General features: G+C 42.0%; 1 long non-coding RNA gene across 3 annotated transcripts in view; it reads left to right on the forward strand.

Moving 5' to 3' along the window:
- The window catches only part of LOC110322654, a 51,057-nt gene that overhangs the window by 24,597 nt on the left and 9,988 nt on the right, over positions 1 to 16,472 (forward strand). For 2 of the 3 annotated variants that reach the window (XR_003843860.1, XR_003843861.1), the window contains exons 1-2: positions 13,375 to 13,787; positions 14,924 to 15,263. This is a non-coding gene — a long non-coding RNA (uncharacterized LOC110322654). Of the gene's footprint in view, positions 1 to 13,374; positions 13,788 to 14,923; positions 15,264 to 16,472 lie in introns of those variants that run through there. The other variant, XR_003843862.1, reaches the window with a different exon arrangement.

Consider the following 16,472-nt stretch of genomic DNA (forward strand, 5'->3'; position numbering starts at 1 on the left):
GACAAGGACATACCTCTTAATAGTATCTTGTGGGCCAAGCATTCAAACGCATGAATGTGTCTATGGGTACCAAAGCTATTCAAACCACTATGCTATGTATTGGAAATCTTTGTACTTTTCTAGTTATTTTGAAATATACAATAAATTGCTATAGATTATAATTATCCTGCTGTGTTATAAACTGGTACATTATTCTTCCCATTCAACCATGCCAGGCTATTTATTATCCTTTTTCCATTCCTCTCCCTCTTCCCCTCTCAGATCCTGGAAATCACTGTTTTACTCTCTAGTTCTATCAATTTTAAAGCTTTTACCTATGATTGAGAGTGTGTGGTACTTGTCTTTCTTTTCTGACTTACTTTACATATAAAATTATGATGTCCAATTTTATCCATTTTATAAAAAAATGGTAGTATCAAATTATTTTTAAGACTAAATAGTATTCTATTGTATATACATATCACATTTGTTTAGCCATTTCTCCATCATTGAGCACGTAAGTTAATTTCCAATTTTGGTTATTGTGAATAATGCGGCAGTAAACACAGGAACTGTAAGCATCTCTCTACTGAGTGTGAGTTTGAGTGAGTTGAAGTTGACCTTTCCTTCAACTTCCTTATCTACAAGTGATGATGATACTAATAATACCACATAGGGTCATGGAAAGTATTGAATGTTCATAGACAGGCTTAAAATAGTGCTTTATTAATCCTAAGTACTCTATATCAGCAACTTTTATTGTCTGTCCCATTTATGCAGCATTGGTGGGTTTGTCTGACTTGTATGTGGTCATGGGCTTGTTTATAAGATATGTCTTACACTTCTTATTCCCTGTGCTTACCTCAATGTTGTTGCCTAGTGAACATTCTGTAAAAAAATTTTGGAGGATCCATGACCTCAAGATGTAGGCAGAAATGAGCGGGAAAGATCGAGATGGCATTGTAACAGACAATTTGTAGGAAAAATGAAGGAAAAATGTTAGGGCCAAATGATAGCAATTAGGTTTGCCACTGGGGAGTTGAATACAGGAAAGATGTGAAAGGTCACGATTTTAGAAAAGTTGCTGATAGAAGTTTCTAGACTGGGTTGTAGAGAGCCTGGCCATAACAAGGTATTAGGAGGGTTCTGGGACACATGGCTACAAGTCATGAGTTGCTTGGGCAGGAACATTCTGCCTGCTCTTGTTCTCCCTCCTCCTTAGCTCAGTGCTAGAAGAAACCAGCCGGCAAACTGTAACCTCATCATGCCTATCTCTGACTATTCCGAGGCCCAATACTTTTCTATGTCCTACCCAGACATACCTTAGACATGTTTCCAGGTTACCACACCTTGTGCTTCATGAGTCCTTGTACCATAGACCCAGTGCTGCTTTAGTCCCTCTCATTCTCCAGCCTCTCTGTGTTTCTATTATTTTCATCTTAAGTGAGAAACACTGAAGCATCTGGAAGTAGGCCATGTGCATTTATTTGTTATTCTCACCAAGGACAAGCCTGTTCCCAAGCCCCAGAAGCTAGGTCCCTGAGTAGGATGGTGTGGGGAGGAATTGGAGAAGAATCTAAGGAGACACTTCTTAGAAGACATTTACTGCCTGGGTGCTCATTCTGTTTCGGCCTGGCCACAGTGCTCCCGGCCTTTGCCTGTTTTACTGGTTCTGGAATACATTAAATTCAGTATGAATTCTATATCCTTATGGTGGCTGTGGCCAGAAGCCTGGTTCCAGCTTCTACTGGCTACTTGGAAGTGGTCATACCTCCTTCTTATGGTACTGAGTTCTGTCCTGACATCTTGTAGTTCTGGCCACAGTTATTTGGAGGAAAACAGAAAAATAGGGATAGATCTTAAAAGGCTATATTGGCACATAAAAAGTTTCTATTAAACTTCAATTAGTGCCTCCTACATACAGGCATCTGCTATAATTGACCCATAGAGTTGAGAACACCATTGTTTCTGCATAAGCAGTGGTGTGTGATAAGAACAGACATTTCTTAAATGTTTATTGTGGGCTGGGCACCATGCCAAACACTATGCATAGATATCTCACCTACATCTTAGCCTTTCACAATGGTTTCATGCCACAGATCTTATGAGTACTGCTTCATGGATGAAGAAGATCTCATGGATGGCTTCATGTAGCACAGCCAATGTGAGTCTTTTTGACCTCTTATCTTACCACCACAGTCTGAGCTTCCTCTCATACCATGGGTGTCAGAGAGGAGGGTTTAGATTTAGAAGTCTCAGGTTAAGTTTATTATGGAATTTAAGCCATTTGGTTGATCTTGGGTTTTGTTTTGTTTTGTTTTCATTTGCTTACTTGTAAACTGAACACTTTTATATTTATATATTTCACAAGACATCCTTAAAAGAGTAAATCATAATTTGCCATGAAAGTATTTCACACACTACTTTAGGAAAAATAAAAATTACTTAAAAGTATATTACAAAAGAAAGGTGCAAAGGCATTGTTTTACTGTGGTGTGTGTGTGTGTGTGTGTGTGTGTGTGTGTGTGTGTGTGTGTGTGTGTGTAGTTCTGACCTAGATAGTAGGACTAGCTGTATGAGGTGGCAAATATTTGCAGCAGACACAGTGTGGAGTGAATCATGAAGTCATGTTCATTATGAGGAAGTTGCTATTTGGTTAGATAAAAAGCATGGGGAAGCAAGTTAAGTATTTGGTCTTATTTAAGGGCTCTGCTACAGGAGGGGCAAGGACAGAATCCATGTCCAAGGGTCATGGGATTAAGTTGGACACATAGAAAGGGTTCTACACAAGCAGACTTCCACTGTGCCATATTTCTAGTGTTGGTATCAGTGAGGAACAGGGTTGTGGGCCAGCAAGGGGGATTATGAGGAAAACAGCCTCTGTCCATGCCCCTCCTACAGGCCTCAGGGATATGGCTATGTCTTGAGAGACTAATCTGGGCCTAAGCAACCTCCAAGTCACTGAAAGCAGAGAGTATGCCATGGTGAAACTTTTCTTCATCTTGTCCAAGGCACAATTTTATTTTAACTTCTTTGTTCTGTGTAAGTGAAAAGGTGACAAGAGAAGCAGTCTTGAGACAGTGAAATACTAGCGCAGCTTGCTGGAACACATTTTTTTTTTTAATACAAAGGTGTAGCTTATAGACTGAAAGTGTCTAGTTAGTAGGTCCTTGGCATTTTATAATTCTGAAAATAATATTTATTAGTAAGCCCCAAAGAAACTGTTTTGTGTTCTCATTCCTGTGTTTACTGGTTCATTTATCCAATAGATGGTTGCTGGAGATAGTTGTGGCCTACTTGATAAGCATTGGGGGCTATAAGACACAATTCAGGTTCATGAGAAGCATCTCAGCAGTGAGGCTGTTTTATAACTGTTCCTAAATCATGTTAGCTCTGGAAGCTATTTTAGGAATGCCTTTGGTTATGAACCATATCTTATATTTAATTTTGATTCTCTTTTCCCTCCTGTCCTGGATTCAGTAGCAGCACTAACAAACACTGTATGTCTGGCCTAGTCTTAGATATTGGAGGTACTTAGAGCTCACCAGTTCATCCAAGCTGCCACCTACAGTCATCTTTGAGGGACAACCTTGGACCTTGTTCTGTGTGGTCACTTTACCTTCCAAATACCAGAAGGACCTGAGTTTCAGTGTGGGGTTCTAAAATGCCAGGACCAAGGCAGCAAAGTGTAGAATTTTCCTGCCTTTGATCTTGGGTCTCTGTGGGTTTGTAATAAACTTTCAGACTACCTAGGATCTCTAAAGGTTTGTGAAGCTCTGTCTTCTCGCCTGTTTTTTGAAACTAAGAATGGCTTTCCTTTGCTCCTTTCCCTTCATATACTACCTTATCATGTAAGTTTAGCATTATATTGTCTCCTTAGCAGAAATTATAGTGTATAGCTATAGGGAACTACTCGAATCTCAAAGGTTTGATTTGCTCGGTAAGAGTTGGTTTGAGGGCTGGTGAGATGGCTCAGTGGGTAAGAGCACCCGACTGCTCTTCCGAAGGTCCGGAGTTCAAATCCCAGCAACCACATGGTGGCTCACAACCATCCATAACAAGATCTGACACCCTCTTCTGGAGTCTCTGAAGACAGCTACAGTGTACTTACATATAATAAATAAATAAATCTTAAAAAAAAAAAAAAAAGAAAAAAAAAAAGAGTTGGTTTGATTCTGAGCTTTCATCAGTGTAACAGGACTGATTTCTGTGCCTGTGCCTGTGCCTGGAGTTGGTGCAAAGGAAAAGGAAGTCAAATAAGACATCTCCTAGAGATAAGTTAGCCTTGTACTATTCTTGTGGAAAAAAAGATAATTTTAGCAGAACCTTCTAGAGGGTGATATGAGTGCTGGGGTTTGTGGCACTATAGGTTGGTCCTTCTGCTATTGCTTTGGAACCCTTTCTAGAAGTGAGAGTTGGAAGAGAAAGAGGTTCTGATCAAAGGAAGGAGACAATAGTAGAAACCTCAGAGGACCAGTATAGCTCTGTAGTTATTCTCAGTGGGCTGTGGAATGTATGAGCTGTCTTTTGACAGGGAAGTCCCATCTAGCAAGTGCTCATGGGACCTGTAGTTAAGTTAGCTTTGGAAAGACTGAGAATTCTAAAGCTTGCCCAGGCCCTACCTATGCAAAGCTCCAAACTCACTGGAGGCACCAGCTGAGCTCCATGGGATATGAGATGCCATGGCATGAATCAAATTCTGGATTTTATGTTGGCATCTGGAGAAGAGAAAACAATCATTGTGGCAAACTTGTAACCTAAAGAAAAGAGTACACTTCTTACTGAATTAGCAATTGTTTTTTTTTTTTTTAGGTCCTAAGGATTTATTTAAGGCCTTATGTATGCTACTCAAGCACTCTACCATTGAGCATGAGATGGGGTGAGGGCAAAGATTGGGTGGGGTCGTAGGGTTAGAAAGGAGAGTCAAGGCAGCCACAGAGTAGCTCTGCTGAAGATCAGAATCTGTGAGACCTTAGGTGCCTATACCATTTCAGAAGTCTGTCCTATTCTTAGTCCCAGTTAGGAGGGAGAAAAGTAGACAAGAGGGCTGCTGATTGGCCAAGAATGCTTGAAGACCTGAGGAGGTGAGAGAAGTTTTAACACATTACTGTGTATTTTGAAGGGTACTACTTTTAGAGCGGTGAAAGCCTTGAGTGAGGTGTCAGGTGGCCACTCCTTTTGTGGATTCCTCAGTGTTCACATACAAGCAAAACCTTACAGTTTTTCTGTAGCAGTGATAAAAATTTGTATAAACATCATTTATCAAATATCCTAAGTACTTTACTTACATGGACTCATTCATCACAGCACTGGGAAGAGTGTGCTGAACTTGTTAGGCCAAAAGACTAATAACCCACTCCCGGTCTTCCACCTTTGATATGAATACAAAACCAATTCTTCTTGTCTTGGTGCCAGGTAAGGCCAAATGATGTTGAAGATTCCTTTAAAACACCCAAATTCTTTTAAAAAAAAAAATATTGGGGGCTTGTGCATTGAACACTGGGCCTCATTTGTATCTTCAGCCCAAATCCTATGATTCTAAAGGCTCTGACTGGCAGGTCACTCTAAACCATTTGGAAGTGAATAGATCATTGTATTTTAGTGCAGGAATGGTAATGGTGCTCTAGGGAACCTCGCTGTGATTACTGTTTTGTGGCTATAGGGTCATTGTGAAGGTTTTGATTAGGAAGGTTTTATGAGCAAGAAAAATCCTGTGGCTCTTAGGTAAAGGCTTTCTGGGTAAAAGGACTGGTGAATCCCAGGCTTAGCATTTCAATACCTTCTGTTTTCTTTTTCCAGCCCCTGCCCTATAACTTGGGCTCATAGAAACTCCAGACCCCAGAAACTTCTTAATTATGTCTTCAGCTTCCTCCCTAATTCTGCCTCTCCAGAAGGTACAAGTGAAGTCCATGTACTCATCTAGAGAGGCAGAAGGACTTGAACCATCTTGTTTTGAAGACAGGTGAGCCCAAAGAGCTAGCTATACTTCATTTCCTATATCATCTGCCTCTGCCAATGGTAGAGTTCCTCACACTACTTTACGTTATCTGTGCATTTCACTGGGATAAATGAATGGTCAGTCATTCTTTTTGTAGATCCTTCTTACTTTCTAAATGCTCACCCTGGCCTCCAAAAAGTTGAAGTTTTCAGAAGAAGGTTAGTGTGTGTTCCTTGCCTCTCATTTCCCAAGGTATTGGAGAAGTTTAAAGTGAGATAATTAGTTTTCAATGTATAGCTGGCATTGCCTTTGAAGAGAGAACAATGACCTTAGAGCAGATTCTTAAGCCTAGCTTAAGAATAACACCCCAGAGGGCATCCAGAGAGTGGGACTCTCTGGAAGAGTATTGCTCTATCATATTCCTTCTGTATGTAATCATGAGATTTCCTTACTATGGTAACAACTCTCTTCCCTTAAACTTTAGAACATACCTCACATCATTACACAATTTGAGGAACCATACTTTGGATAATATTTCTTTACATTGTGAATATTATTATATAAATATACCCTGGGTACTATCCTAAATGATTGTGCTATCACATTATAGATGGTCTATAGTCCCTCCTCTGTCTAGATGATGGCCTTGGCCCTCAAATTCTTGTCTCTGACCTAGCTCTTCAAGCTTATGCTTGGTTGTTGAAAATCTTACCTGTCCTGTGCCTTGGTTGATAACTCTTCTTGCATCTTCTGTCTTAGGCTATGGGTTTGGAAATGCTTCCCTGGATTAAGACTAAAGCAGTATGGAATTAAAGCTGAAGTTAGGGCTGTATGTGTTCGTGAGTCTTGATGTCTTGATTTGACCCAGTGAAACAAAGGATTTCTTCTTTAATAAGAAAGAGATTCCACTTTAAAATCACATGTCACTACGCTTGTCTGATCACATAGGTCAACATATCTTGGAGAGTATTCATTTGTCTACTTTCTACATGCCCTAGAAACATCATCTTGTACCCATAGTGGTCAAAACCTTCAAAATCTGAGCCCTAGTCTGTTCAACGGGACCAGCTGGTCCACTGTTGAAGAAAGGAGTACAGATGTCTAGTTCTGCTTTACGTGGCCCAGACATGCTCAATATCTGCAAATTATTTCCAGCCACTAAAAGGACCAGGATTTTAAGAGCAGCCAGCCAAGGGACCCACAGGAAGTAGGCCTTTGGGCCATACAGGTCAATGACCCTCAGGTATCATCAGGATAGCAGGTCCTGGTCACCTTACCAAGAATGGTTTTTCTTGTAGCCAAGGAATAGGACAAGGGCAGGGACTTACATTTAATGACCTAGGATTCCTAGATCCTTTGGTTTCTTTCATTTTCACATAAGGTGCATGGGCAGGAAAGACACTTTGGAGCCTAGATTTCTGGTCTGAGAGACAGAGTGACTCAGTCTGTTCAAGAGAAAGTACCTGCTTAAGAGCAGAGAGAACCCTGTTCACAGTGTCTGCTATCCCAGTCCTGACCCTACCCCAAGCGTGCCTCCTCCTGATATTGGCCTTACCCATAGTCTATAAGGGGCTCTTGGTGGTGCTGAGTTTAACTCTGTTTGTCTTATAAATTTAGAACCTGGCATGCCTACCACACATATTCATCATCCTGCCTTTTCCCTTTTGTCTTCAAATCTTACCTGTCTTGGGCCTGAATACACTGGTCTTCAGTTTGTCTTGTCTAGTTATTTTTATAAATAAGAAGCAAGGCATTTTGTGCCTGGTCAGTACTTGGATGGAAGACCCAAGAATGCTAGGTATTATAGGACTAGTGGGTAAGCTCTTGTAAGATGTGCAAAGTCATCATATTCACTGGGTTTTTTTTTTTTTTTTTCCTTGCTGGCATCAGTTGAACTGCTTTCTTTTGGTTGAGCTTTGGGCTGAGTGATTTTGTATTGTCTCTAAGAAAAATTGCTGATCTACAGATGAAATTGGAGCTAGAAGTATAAAAAAGTTAATAAAGTTTTTCAAATTTAACTAGTAAATACAATGCACAAGAATTCAAATTTATATCTGTCTTATTTGAGAGCCAGGAGGATTTAACCAGTCTGTGTGCATAGTAAATTATGGAAAGTCAAGGTTGCTTCAAAAGGCCAGTAGTCTTCATGGTATCACTATCAATAGTTTCAGCAGTTTTTGAATACTTATAGTACTGGGCTTTCTGGTTCTATTATCCCTATTTTGCTGACTCGGAAATGAAAGCTTAGAAAGACCAAGGTGACTTGCTTTAGGTTGCACAGCTAAGTAGTATAAATTGGGATTTGGGTACAGGTTATCTCTAGAATTCTAAGTCTGAATTCTAAATCCTTCCGTTGTTACCCACATAAACTGGGACTTGTTTTCTTCCTGTGCCTTTCTTTTTGCTTCTTTCCTTAGCTTATGATGCTTTTCATAGTTTGTTTCTGCTCTTCTTATTTTCCTTTTCAGATTATGTCTGTCCATGTACAGCTTTCTACACACAATTGATTCTTAAATTTGTGTTTGCTTAAGCCTTATAATAGTTACCCCTACTGCAAGAATTGGCACACTTTTCTCTCCCCTTTCTTCTCTCTGTCTCTGTCTCTGTCTCTATCTCTCTCTCTCTCTCTCCCCCTCTGTCTGTCTCCCTCTGTCTGTCTCTTTCTCCATCTGTCTCTCTCCCTGTCTCTGTGTCTCTGTGTTTCTCTCTCTCTCTCTCTCTCTCTCTCTCTCTCTCTCTCTCTCTCTCTCTCTCTCTCTCTCTCGTGCTGGGGATTGAACACAAGGCTTTACATATACTAGACAAGCACTCTGTCACTGGTCTAAATTCAAAGCCTCCTCTCACTCCCCTTTGAACATAACACTTTGTAGCATAGGTAGGCATCAAACTTACGATCCACTTGCCTCTACCTTCCAAGTTATGGATTATAGTTTTATGCTATCATGCTGGCTCTATTTTATTTTGGACCAAAGGAATGGAATAGAAAGCCTAGTAGATACATACATGTTGAAACCCCTGCTTTATGACAAAGAGATTTACATACTGATTAGAAGCAGGGAATAGATAGACATTTTGATAAAACAAACAAACCACTGCTAGTTCAGTCAAAGGAAAAATTAATCTAGGCCATATAAAAATAATAATCCAACAATGATATAAATGTGAATGTTAAAACAAAACTTCATGTACGAGCTAATAGTATCTTCATGATCTTGGGCTAGACATGTAGTTTCTAAAGATGGCAAAGAAATCCCTTACCATAAAGAAAAGGCCTGATAATTTGGATGATTTTAAAATGAAAAACTTTTTATTATAACCTCAGTAAAAGGTCAAAAAACAAGCAATGTGGAGAATATCCATGTAGCATAGCACCCGAGGACGGAAGATGGGTCACATCTAGAATATGTGATCCTTCAGAAAAAGAGGCTCCTCCTTCCAACCCCCAGTGAGCAGAAGAATGTTCTGCACTTAGGAACATGAGTCATAGGCCATTTCTTCTACAATTTCCTGGTTGTAATCTGTGGATCTTGGAATATTGGTGCCTGCCTGCTGGCCTCAGACCTGCCTTCCTCTTCTGTATGGACACCGGGCCTTTCCTATGCTGCCTTACCCAGCTGTGTCTCTTTTGTCATGAATGCTACACATGTCTTTAACTTTCCTTTGGTGTATAAACTTTGATCAACTATTCTAAGAATTCTCTCTAGCTTCTTTTTCCTGACTTCTTTTTAATTTCTCTTTTGTATCTTCTTGTTGAGCTACCATAAAATATCTCAGAAGACTTTGGGAGAGCAAACTTGTTCCATGGTGCTCTGGCAGCAGAACAAAGACCAAAAGGCTCATGTTTACCTATAGAGAAGTTTAGTCTTTCCTGTTCTTTAGTTGTCCAAGTTCTCTAAAGAAGGGTCAAAGTTACTGAGTCACGAAGTGGCAGAATAGAATCTTGGCTGCAGTGTTTTCTATGGAGGACCCTGTGCCTTGGGTGGTTCTAGAATATGATACCCTCTTCCTCTTTCTTTCTTTCTTTTTTTTGGTAGTGGTTGAAAGCTTGGGAGTTTAACATAAAGTTAAATTTCCCTTTTATTATGAAAAATCAGGCAGTCATGGCTCTGTGGTATCCATTTCTAAATATCTCTGACCACACAGAGCTGGAGGGACTGCCTGCAAAGACTGACATTCACCTTCACTGGACATTCTTCTCTAGTCTACTTCTCTTCTTTATTACATGCCTGGCTGGGACATTATAGTTGGTTACTTTAAAAAAAAGGAAAAACTGGACCTCTATGGGCTAGCCTGAGGATCGATCAGTTGCTATTAGTTCACTGGAAAAACAAATTCAAACTTTTTAAGAGTAGACTTTTTTAATATCCATAATGCAAATCTGAGAATGCTTATAGGATACTAAGCTGGCAAATCTGTCTGAAGTGTTGGTCCATTTCCTATACTAATACTCTGTGTTAGTTTAGCACTTAGTAGGTACTTCATGAATGTTTTACCTCCTGAGGTCACAGTAATTTGTCTGTGCCCAGGTTCTTAGTGGAAATGCCTACCACATTTTGCACTCGCTAGCTACTTCCACAGGAGACCAGATTTGTGTGCAGTTTATGTGAAATACACACTCAGGCTCCAAATGTTCAAAGTGTGTGTTAGCTTCTTGCACAGCTCCCCTGTTTTCCCTAAGATCCAATCTTCCCAAGATGGGCCAAAAAAGGCTGGAACCTTACTTTTGCCTATTAATGTGGCTAATGGAGTTTGTGACCAGTGCAGAGTACATGCAGTCCACACTTTGGACAAGGATAGGTCAAAGTTTAGCTCCCTCCCTTTAAAGAAAAATAAAGCATTTGGGGGGGTGCATTTTGAAATTTTGACCCATATCCTTTGGAGGCCTAGGAGAGCTCACTGTGTCCAGAGAGTTTTAGTTCCCAAGGCCTGTAGTTGAAAAGCTAGGGAACCTGGCACTATTGGGGTAGGAGCTGACACCCTACCTTTTCAGGTTCCCAGGCAGGCCTCTAGTATCCTGTACTTGCTCAGGAGTTATCTTTACCCCCTGAAATCAAATACTACACATAGCACCCTGTAAAACTGCTTCCTTGTAAGCTTCACCGAGCTTGCTAAGTAAATATCCGCCCATGCTTCTGGAACAGAATTCATTTCTGCTTCCTGGTCATCCCTTGTTTTTCTGTTCTCAGTGCCCCACAGAATCATTTTAATGGAAGAAAGACCTAGAATTAGTCAGAGGCACCTAAGATGATTGCTTTAATCTTAGTAAAATTCTGAGGAGAGTAAATGGACTTGTAGGAAGAAAAGTTTTCCTACACAGTGTCATCATACTTTGCAAGTCACCACTGCTGTCATGGCCATTTCTCTGTGAAGACTTTAGCACAGTCTTGCTGTGTTGTAGACACAGTGGCCTCATTCCTCAAGTTCTATGGCTATGTTTGTCCCTACTCTGATCTCATGAATCTCTTGCTTGTTTCTCATGATTTACTTCTTGTCACTTCTACCTACCATAACACTCCTATTGCCATGGCACTGAGTTGCCACATCATTCACCAAGTTCATGAGATTATGAGCTCACTCTGTGCTGTTCCTACTTCCTTCTGGTTCCCCCTTCTGAAAGAGAAGGCTCCTTGGCAGAGCTCTTTGTTTATTTGATCCTAGACTCATGGGTAAATCTGGAATGTCCTTACATGAACTTAGGCATGTTTTTTGTTGTTGTTTTTGTTTGTCCCCCTCCCTCTGGAGAAGGAAACTGGAAAATGGAGATCCGAATAAGCAGAGGACCATTCTGGGGGCCTTGCCTTAAGTGATATCAAAGCCATATGCCTTTGGTCATCAGACCAGTAGGTAACTTCTTTATTGGCATATGCTACCCTGCAGCCCAGAAGGTGTAAATTTGAAGCACTTTCCCCTCACTGGGATCCTGGCACAAATGCCCTGGGCTTCTTTTTAAACCAGGGAATACCAGGTTGTCTTCCAGGTGGTCCTTCTCTCTGCTGGCTGAAATGTTAGCCAGGGTGGTTGTGTAAATGCTGTCTAGGATAGTTGGTATAGAAGAGGTGGTTGCCTGGCCTCTTGTTCACCTTTTTGAAAGTTGCAAGATGCATTTTATGAATCAGCTTATTGCCTCAGGACCCAAACACATCTAAAACATCTAGTTAGAGGCTGGTTTAGAAAACATTTATATATATAAAATAGTTGGAACATGAGCCATGTGTCTGGTTATGTATGGTTCATTGGGTTAGTATCTGAGCTATTCTTGGTAACATTGTCAGGGAAGGGGATGTTAGAAGTGGTGCTTTGCTGCTGTCAAGAGTTGTCACTACCCTAAAGTAACTTGTACCTGGTTCTGAAGCATCAGTGGAACTTTCCTAATAAGAGTTTCTAGGTATGTGGATGTGTTAAACTATTGCCCAAGGACTGAGGGTTTGTCTGGTTACCCATCCTAGGGAAGAAACAAGTATTGGCTACCTAGGGTCTAGGCTTGGCCATCACTCTGTTGTCTTTTATGTTGTCAGAAGGATCTTGGGAACAAATGACTCAGCAACAAATCTTAGATGTGTGGCCTTCCTGCCTTTTGGGAAGTAATTGAACATAACTAGATTCTAAAATTTTAAACACTGAATGAATAGAGGTACATTACTCTGGATTTCTTCAGGCTGCTGTTTGGTTTATTTTTTAAAATACCTGACCTGATAGAAGGATCTCATTTGTGGAATTAGTAAAAAATGTTTTAATTATGCTTTTTATCCTTAGGAAATTCAGGATTTAAAAGTCCTGATTTCCTGCCCCAAAACAAAACAAACAAACAAGCAAAATGAACAAAAAAGAGACGGAATAAAAAGGCAAAAACAATGTCAGAAAACAGCCATGATTGTAATTTTGGACTTGTCTGTGACAGAAAGAGTTAATGGAATGGTGGTCTCATGGTGAGGACTATTTTAGCCTATGGCTAGGAGAAGCCCATATGGCTCAAGAAAAGATGATGCAACATTTAGTAAAGGACAGCCCTGGTTGATTTGAGCCCTGGGAGCTGCCATTCAAAGAGTTAAAGCTAGTCTTATTCCCATGAATCTCAAAGTGAAGAAGAAAGGCTGCAGAAATAGGGACCTGTGTGTTACGGAGCTGTTAGGTATGAAAAAGAAAGAAAAAAAAAAAAAAAAACAGGATAAAATGTGTGGCCAAGAAAACAGAATGTAGGTCCAACTTTTTTTTTCCTTGTTTGACCAGCCTTGGCACTGCCCTCTGCCTCTCCAGGGGAAAAGCTGCAGTTCTGCTCCTGCAACACAAGGAGCAGACTGGAGAATTTAGATCTGCGTCACAGAGCTCAAAGCAGAGAGAGAGAGAGAGAGAGAGAGAGAGAGAGAGAGAGAGAGAGAGAGAGAGAAGGGGAGAGGGAGAGGACAGAGGAGAGAGAGGGATAGAAGAGAGAGGGGGGAGACAGGAGAGAGAGGGGGAGAGAGAGAGAGAAGGAGAGAGAGCCAGCATGAGCAAACAAGCTGTCGATAGGTCTGCTAGCAGCAGCCGTGCTGCAGCGGAGAGAAAAATCAAGAAACAAGTCATAGCAACACTGGGCACCAGGTTCTGCCAAGCGCTCAGAAATCTGTTGGGTGCCAGAGGCCTCTGGGTAGCCTAGGCTAAGATGTCACGCAAGGTGGCACAGGCAGTTCCCATGGGGAGGACGTGGGAATGGGTGGGGGCAGGAGTGAGTACAAGAGTTGGTAGGGTGGCAGTAGAAGGCTTAATCAGAGTGGATTCTGGAACATTCAGGACTGCGGCACCTTGTATCTGGACAGGGATTTGGGACTGCGCAGGAGGCGACTGGTGGTCCAGTGGGGCTTAAGGACTTGATGGCGTAACCCACTTCTTCCACGTATGTATTTCTTGTGATAAGGACAATGTCTAGGGTATGTGGATGCTGTTTTTCTTACCTTCTTTCTTGCCTTTTGCTATTTTCTTTTCCCTTGGAGGTTTATTTTATTTTATTTTTACTTTAATTTCTTCTCCCTTAGTGTCAGCTATTTAAGCCTGACCAGGATAGAGGAGAGGAGTGAACCATCCCCGGCTTCCCACTTAACCTCTCACCCTTTACCCTGTTTTCTGCTGGTGGATGGAGAGACTGGTTTTCCAGGTTGTTTGGGTGTCAGTGTCCATCTGTACAGGCTTATGGGAAAGGAAGAGAGAGAAATGACAAGAAGCAGACAAGAGGGACTGTTTTCCAGGCATTCTCTTATTAAAACGTCTAGTTCTGGGCATCTGGGGTGGTGGAGAGCATCAGCATAGGGTAGGGTGTGGGCTGGGAGAAGTGGGGTGATGCTGGGAGGTTGTCACTGCGTAGTTGAGAAAAGTGGGGAATGATGACGCAGTCACTGTTGCATCTTGTTAGGAGCTCTGTGGAGACAGGTAGTGAAGCTCCTGGGATCTGTGGGACCAGCAGAAGGGTTAAAGATGAGTCTAGGTGGGAAGCTAACATTTAAAGATTAAATGTCATCCTTTTGGCGTTGGAAAGTTGTTTACCTTGCTTTCTCTGTGTCTCCATGTTGGCTCCCTTCCAGTTCACATGTGATGGCCTTCCCTGTACTGCTGCATCATTAACTAAGTGACTGAGCTGGCCTTCCATTGGCCAGGGGAGGGCTCTTATTTCAGACACTTCCTCTCATTGGTGGGAGGGCCAATGACAGGTGAAAACCTCTTTTTGATTGGCTAAGGATAGAGTATCAAATCTGAATTTGCATTTCACTTGCTTAAAGGGGAGGGAGAGAAGCCCAGCAGCTTCTAAAATCTCTTTTAGGGGTGTGCGTAGGTGCGTGTGTCTGCCTGCTTCAGACTGCCCAGTTGAAGCGTCTTCCTTTACCTTTTTTAAAATTTCAGGAACTATGAGGAAGAGCTTAAAATGCCTCAAACTTTTTTTTTTTTTTTTTTTTTTTTTGAGGGAGGATTTAATTCTTTCTTTTTAATATTCTTTTTTCTTTCTTTCTTGTCTTTTTTTTTTTTTTTTTTTTTTTTGAGGGAGGAGACTGGGGAGATGGATTTGAAGAGGATTGACCAAATTGGAAGAAAATATTTGTCCTCTGCTTTGGTGTCAGAAAAAGGAATTTTCCAATCTGCCACACCTCAGTGTTGCGGCAAAAATAATTCTTGGCTCCCCTGGAAACCATCGGGCAAGGTAGGGCAGAACTGCTGCTGCTGTCGCCATAACCCTGGGCTTCCTATTGAATGGGCTGCTCCCAAGTGAACAGATCTGCGTTGATGCTCTGGTCGTCCAAAAGTCCTCAAATCAGCTCTGAGCTGAGCCCACTATTGGAAGAACCTGCCTTTTGGAAGTTGCCGCTACCTTCTGCTTGGAAAGGTAAGGATGGGGACTAACCTCAGAGTATTGCTTGGAAACTGGCTGTTATGATATTTCTCAAAAAGTGAGTGGGTAGGGCTTTGAAGGACTCCCTTTAGAATGATTTGTCAGTCTAGGGAACCAGGAGATGAATGAAACTGGGGCAGCAGCAGCTGTCTTGTACTGGGGGAAAGCTAGAAAATTAGAGTTCTGGAACCCCATCTTATCCTTGTAATGGGTCTCATATTTGTGGGAGGGGGTTTGCTTGGCCCTGCACCATGCGTAGTGGCTCCACCCATGACTGCGCATCCAGAGCAAGAACGCATTGCACCCTGGGTCTCTGGCCTGGGACAAACACCTCCCTCCTTGTTATATAACTCAGGGTGGCCTGTGCCTTCTCAAGCCTTCTTTGCAACTCTACCTCCCCACTCCTTGCAGCTCACAGCTGAGGGTCTGCTAGGGAACAGTAGGAGTTTCCCTCCCTGAATGAGTTAGCCACTTAGTGACCAAATTTGAGCACAGAAATGATCTGCTGTCTCATCTAAGGACATGGACCCCAGAATGTCCTTCTGAGTACCCTGTGTCACCTGTAGTCCCTGGCTTAGTGGTGGGGATAATGTCTTCCCTTCCCTTTTATCCTTTCTTGTTTGGGGACAGGGACTTTCTTAAGGGAAGGAGTAAAAACCTTTTGGGAGGGGGTCGGCAGTGTCCCTTCCTTGTCTCTGGCTTTCCTTTCCCTGGCTGGGTTCACACTCTGGATTCCTTTGAGGCTGCCATTTTGAAGGCATCTCTGCTTGTCCTTTACATGGTTGGCCCTGCTGTGCTAATTCTAAGGAGTGGGTGGGGATTTAAAAAGGGGTCTCTTGTAGAGGGATACAGTCGCTGTATAGATAGATGCAGCTATGATTGTTGCAGTGAAGGTGGTCTGGAAGCAGAACTGCCTGGCTCCATGCTGGGTCACAGCACTGGGTGGAGGTCTAAATGGAAGCCTTCTGGGTCAGGGTTCCACAGCCTGGGACCCCATCTTTACCAGAGTATGGCCACTTGGCTTCCCTGCCCTAGTCAGCCTGAACCAGAGGTGTTCCATCATGTGCCTAGTGATGGAGGAGAGAGAAGACAGACATAGCAGCTCATCTCAGATGTGGTAGACTTGTGGTTTGTGTTTTTCAAATAGTCTCTCTCTCTCTCTCTCTCTCTCTCTCTCTCTCTCTCTCTCTCTCTCTCTCTCTC

The sequence above is a fragment of the Mus pahari genome, chromosome 5 (assembly GCF_900095145.1).
Source record: "Mus pahari chromosome 5, PAHARI_EIJ_v1.1, whole genome shotgun sequence".
Lineage (NCBI taxonomy): Eukaryota > Metazoa > Chordata > Mammalia > Rodentia > Muridae > Mus > Mus pahari.